The sequence below is a fragment of the Arctopsyche grandis genome, chromosome 5 (genome assembly GCF_051622035.1).
Source record: "Arctopsyche grandis isolate Sample6627 chromosome 5, ASM5162203v2, whole genome shotgun sequence".
NCBI classification, from domain to species: Eukaryota; Metazoa; Arthropoda; class Insecta; order Trichoptera; family Hydropsychidae; genus Arctopsyche; species Arctopsyche grandis.
In genome coordinates, this window is record NC_135359.1 from 2,324,507 (window position 1) to 2,331,431 (window position 6,925).

Genomic DNA, 6,925 nt, shown 5'->3' on the forward strand with positions numbered 1-6,925 from the left:
CGTAAAATTGATCGTTTCATTTAATAATTGATCATTTATTTTAAAATCTTATCATTTCGTATTATATACTGATCATTTTGGTTCAATTACTGCTCATATTATTTAAATACTTATCGTTCTATTAAATATCTGATCGCATAGCAACTGATCAATACAGACTAATCATTTATTATATTCACCATTGAAGTAGAATGGGTAGAAGCGCTCTTAGCTTACAAAAATGTTGCTACAAAAACTCCGTTCAAACGGAGATTTCGGCTGTTTTGCTCAGTTGATTGTTAATCTCTGTAGCAGTAGGATCTCTTTGAAATAGGCTCTACTAGTGAAATTGTGTGGTAGTATTAGTTCGACAAAGTCCGAACATCTATATGTGCCCGTGCGTCCCTGAACGTCAAGGGACGATAAGGGACGATCACTTCCACGAATTTTTTTTCCTCACTCTTTTGTCTCTCTTCTGACTTTCCGTCTCTCTCTTCGATGGCTCGCTTTTAAGCGATACTTTTGTTAGGAATGACTATTCTATACATTATACTTCAATGATATTCACTGATCAATTTGATTCATTCAATCTTATGTCCGAGTCTCAATTGGTTTACTGTTGGATCACGGGATTTTAGCGTTAAGCTTTCATTTGTATTTGTATTCAAAGGTAACAAACAAATAGTTTAAAGTATGTATGTATGTAAGTACCTTATAGGATTTAATAAGGTGTTTTGAATCACCATTTTTTTTGTTAATTTTTCCTATGAACTGTTGCAATACATGAATCACACACACTTGCGATTAAAATTGATTTATCGCCAGGATGACTTTGACATTTTTATTAACACAATTATGTTTTATGTGATAGTGTGCTACCGCAAGTTCGTAACCGCAAATCTTAGTCACATAACACGTGCCGCTAAATTCTAAGAAGTATACCGTTTCATAGCTCACACATCCTGATTAGAAAGTCACGAGCTAATGATTCATTTATCGACCGTCAAAGATCCTCAAACATTCTCTGTGCGGTTATATCTGAGGTGTTTGAACCGTGTTCATGACCCGCTCGAAATCAGCTTGACTCATTATTACTTTGCTCGGAGATAAATCCGTGTTATTTTCGCAACGTCGTATAAAATATGAACATGGAGGAAATTTTTCGCCTCTTTCCCATTTCGCCTCTCATCCACGGGATATTGGATATCGCTTCTGGTCTGTGTGAGCTGCAACGGTGTGAATTTGCTGCGAAAGCATCCACCCTTTGTTGTTGTCGAAGATTTGATGGTGAAAACTGAAATAGGGGATGGCGTTGGTCGCACAATGGAAGACATTCCTCTGTAAAATAACCCGCCATTTTTACGTACGTCCGTTAAATCGAAAACGTCCGTTCGCGTTGCGTCAAATACGTATAAAAATGTAACGTACATTTTTTTTTAGTTCACATTTGATGCGATTTTTCGTTGTTAAAATGTCTATTGTGTAATGTTTTAGTTGGAATTTATGGGAAATAATTTTTTGTTAGAAACAGAATTGTTTTCAACATATTATAGAGTGGTATTTTATATTTCGGTATTTTAATAAGCCTCTGTACAGGAGAATTATGGACGAAATAATAGGTCATCGACTTTAGATAGTCTTTAATTAATATTATGTATTAGATATATGTACATATTATGAGCATTTATAAGAATTGTTAATAGGTTTTTGAGCTCTTTTTTCTATTATGCTGTACATTAACATTAGAATAATATAATACTATGATTACTAACAAGATTAAATTAAAAAGCTATTAAAATAGGTATAAGATGTATTGTGAACATAATTTCGTAATAATAAAAAGCATTTAAAAATCAAAATAATATATTTAAAATTAATTCAGATTTATTTATTTATTCTAAACAGACCATTGCGGCATAACAGGAATTCCTAATGCGCCACAAAAGGAAGACATGAGAATTTTCCATATAGTATATTACTTTATTGATTATACTATTAAAATAATGCAAGTATTGATTGAATATAATGAATAACTCATGAAGCTACGGAATTTTTACATTATAAATTTTCATATAATCGTTTCAATACAAATTATTTTGTAGGAAAGGTTTGGCAAAAAAAAAATTGACAAACTCTGATAGGAAACGATCGACCTGGAGTCACAAATATCCAAATCTGACCAGCAGAATTACAGATATACTCAAAATAAATTATTTTCAATCGAGGTCAAACGGGATCGAATCCAGCGCCTCTCGGTGCTAAAAGCCCAACCACCGAGCCATTCTGCTGGCTGTTGAAGGGCAAGTGCCTCACTTCTTAAGATGAGGCCATTCTCAGGATGAGAGCGGCCTCCCTGCGTTATCGTGTCTCTGTATCGTCAAATTGTGTATATTATTGCGGCCGCGACTACTCATTTCCGTTCATCACAGTATATTCGATGGATGGAACTGTTTCACCAAACCACCATAAATTATTTGTCAATTACTTAAATTATTTATTAAATGCTATTATATTAATTTTGTCATTTGTATTTTTTTATTTCAATCGAACATGTACACTCTCCTTTACGGATCGCTCTAAAGCGAATTCATACAAACATCATTCACAGTGACATCTATGGAGAAATTTTAGCAGCATTTTATTATAGAAATTGGCAAACCTCAAGACGCTGAATAACTTGAGATTTGCAATGAGATGCCAATTGTTTTAATGAATCAGTAAAAATAGTAAAACTCTGATAGGAAACGATCGACCTCGAGTTTCAAACCAAAGTCTGGCCACCAGCTACTTACTAGTGGAAATTGAACCCTGATCACACTGTTCGAAAGCATAATATTCTAACGATCAGTCCACGCTGCTGGTATTATCTAGATATTGTTTATATGGACGATAGGGATTGTGTTCTTGTCCATATCGTCTGGAATTAAAATTATTATTATTATAAACCAAAAGTATTACAATCGGACTCGGTCTCCCTTATTATAATTATAATTTAAAAAATATACTCCATTTATTTCATCAAAAAATGATTAGAATTATATACTAATACTTACATATATGCTATAATAATATAATCAAATCTGCGAAGGCAGCTTTAACCAGATCAATATCAAATAAAAAAAGTCGAATGATAAAATCGACAATATTTTATATGATAAATAAAAAAAATAAACAAACATACAATCGTCAAACTGTGATACATTCATTTGACCTGAACCATAGGTCATAAGATGGTTTTAAAGTTCAAAAAACGTTGTGGAATTTCATCCCGCCTCACTTCAACCAGTAAATTTATTTCAGTCACAAACAAAAACAAACGGATCATGTACTTAGTATCTTAAGAAAGGCATTCGTAAAGTTGTTTCTCATTTTAATTTGAAGGTCTCGAAGATAAAATATCAATATGTAGTAAATACTATCATAAATTCAATTGAATCATAATAAAAGTACATAAACTTATATACTCACCTTGGAGAAACAATATTGTGAAGCAACGATTAGTCTTTCTTCTTAGAAGTTCAAAATACATACTAGGATGTTCTATGTATAATGAAATCTTACGTGGAATTTACCTACATATATAATTTCAGTTATTCTAATAAGGATTATTTGATAGTTGTAGCGTGCCATAGGGTTAACTGCCATAGGTCGTAATCATTAATTTTTGCACAACAAAACGAGTTTGCTCTTAGTATAAAATTGGCTTTTGTCATAGGAGGTTGGCCGCCGAAAATCCCACAGTATATAAACTGCAACAACATACCTTCAATACGACATTTTCATTGACAAAATGAAGCAAACGTTCGCAATTGCATTGTTGTGCTTGTCTTTTGCATTGGTGTGCCAAGCAGAATGGGGCTGGAATACAAAATGGGGAGAGCCGAATCATCATCATCATCATAGCGATGGATGTGACCATTGGATGAATACACCCACACCGGAAGTGCCTGATTCCAATCCGGTCAAAGTTGTGCCGGATAATATTATACCGGAAGAAAGAAGCACGGAGCCAGATTTTAATATTGACGCACGCATCAGTGGTTCGGAATAGAATAAGCTTATAATTAAAGAATAATCCGATCAATGATGGATTTTAAATTTATATATGTATGTACCTGTATTTACGTGATAATAAACTACTAATAAATTAATTAAAAAATGTGTGTGTGTATTCATTTAAATATTGTTCTCGAAGTTTTTTGTTGTTGCGACGTGTGCGTCATGTAAACATTTTAAAAATAGTTTTGTGATATCGTTTGACATTTGTATAAATTTGACAAAAGAATAAATACATTGTCTGAATATTTTAAATTTATTTATCTTATTTTCGAATTGAAATTTTATATATACATAAAAATAAAGTATTTTCCTTATTTTCGTGCTATCTGCTCGTATATACATATGTATGCATATAAGTATGTGTATTTATTAGAAAGTTATGTTAAGTATATTATATACTAGTTGTTTTACCCGGCTTCGCTCAGTATTTGTAATATAAACAGCGTACACATGGCGAATCTAATAGTAAATATTCATTTGTTTTTTTGTTAAATTTATTTGAATTGAAAAAAAAGTAATATTCAACCAATCGAATCGTAGAAACTGACTTGTATTCGATTTACATCCAACTATAGTTACAGTCTCTTTCAAAATTATATATTACTAGTGGTTTTACCAGGTTTCGCTCGGTATTTGTAATATAAACCGCTTAAACATGACTAATCTAATAGTAAACATTTTATTAAATTTATTTGAATAGTTTTATTTTATATAAATTTATTTGCATATTCATTTGTTTTTTTATTAAATTGAGCGTCACGGATTCTACGAACCAAACAAACAAACGTAAATACAAAGTCTCTTTCGAAATTATATATTAGATAAGCTAATAAGTCCAAACTAAAAAAAATAAGAACAAACAAACATATATAATAAGTCTCTTTTGAAATTATATGTATACCAGATTTTGACGCCTGCGCCCCGGGGGCGAAGGCCCGTCCCCCGTCCCCAAGTCGTCAAGGATACTTTGACTTGTTTACAAAGTTCCCAACGAATGTTACATAATACATACATACAAAGTCTCTTTCGAAATTATATATTAGATTATGGAGGTATGTATGTTATGTACATTGGAAGTGTACATATTTTCAGTTGTAATATATTCCAAATAGCGTTTTAGGTCATTCATATTCCAATAAAATAAATTCAACTAGTAAATTATATCTCTATTTATTTTTTTTTATTTTTTTTTATTGAAAAATCAACAGGCCTCAGATATAGAAATTAATAAAAATAAAGAATAAATATAACAAAATAACATCTGAGCCCCATTTATAAATTTTTACAAAATACATAATATATCTACATAGTACATATAGACAAACAAATCAAAAAGAAAAGAATAAAAACTAAAATATGACTTAATATATATGTAGTATAAGCGCAAATACACTGTTGTTCCGACTTTTGTAATGACGTGTGGCAAACAGTCTTATTAACTGATTGTCGATTGGCATTATTGACGAGTTGGCATTAGTGTCGGCCCAAGCGGAAATACGCGACGGTCGACAGAGTCACCGAGTAGACGGCGTACGGACAGCTTGTGTTCCGTACGCTCCGCTGGCCCACCACGTGCAAATTTTACATTTCAATAAACTACATCAAACCATTATCGAAGTCTTTTCCATGATGGTCACTTCGAACCGGACACCAGTAACCTAGGCCACAACACCAAACGGACAAACCAATAGGAAAAAACGTGGTCGAGAAAAAATGGATGTCAATTAAGAAATCGGTATCGTTCCTTTGTTACTATCCATACCTTTCCAATACTAATAACATGTTTGCTTCTATTTCAGCAATATATTGATTGATGTACAGAGGTACATGACCGCGTGATTGACGCAGAAAATATATAAATAAAAACATAACCTACAAAGACGCATGGGACACAGAGGTAATCCAAAATTATCGGAACGATCACATAAACATCGTAAAGGATATTCAAGTAAGTGAATGTATTCAATCTCAGGCAATCTGTTCAAAAGGCAATCATGTGGGTAGGTCAGTTTTAAAATATGTTTTAAAGTATAACAATTAATTAACGCGATTGTATAAAATAATATCGCGCTACGAAGGAATGTTTCATCGGTCGCATCGAATTTCGTATTAAAAGTGTAAAATCAGATGTAGTGTAAAATTAGCAAAGCACGTGGAGAATTATACTTGTAGCCCCAAAGTGGATTAAATCAAGTACATACCGGTATATTCATATCGGTAGATCTTTGTTTCTTAATGTGTGTAGAAACACCCTCCCCCCCCCCCCTTCCACGATAAATGTGGAATTATACTTGTAGCCCCAAAGTGGCTTAAACCAAGTACATACCGGTATATTCATAGCGGTAGATCTTTGTTTCTTAATGTGTGTAGAAACACCCTCCCCCCCCCCCCTTCCACGATAAATGTGGAATTATACTTGTAGCCCCAAAGTGGCTTAAACCAAGTACATACCGGTATATTCATATCGGTAGATCTTTGTTTCTTAATGTGTGTAGAAACACCCTCCCCCCCCCCCCCTTCCACGATAAATGTGGAATTACACTTGTAGCCCCAAAGTGGATTAAATCAAGTACATACCGGCATATTCATACATCGGTAGATCTCTTTGTTTCATAATGTGTGATGAAACAGTGGTGATTTAAAATAAATCACAAGACTTGTAGCCCCAAAGTGGTTTAAATCAAGCACCCACCAATTTAGGGTTGTTATTTCTTCCAAAATATGTTGGATAGATTCTGGTGATAATAGTTAAAGTAGAATATTAAGATTCACGGTTAATCATTGAATATTATTACCTTATCTCTACGAATAGTTCAATTGACAGCTATAGTAGAGAATAACTGTATTTATGAGACGAAATAGTGCAACTTTCTGAAACAAATGTCAA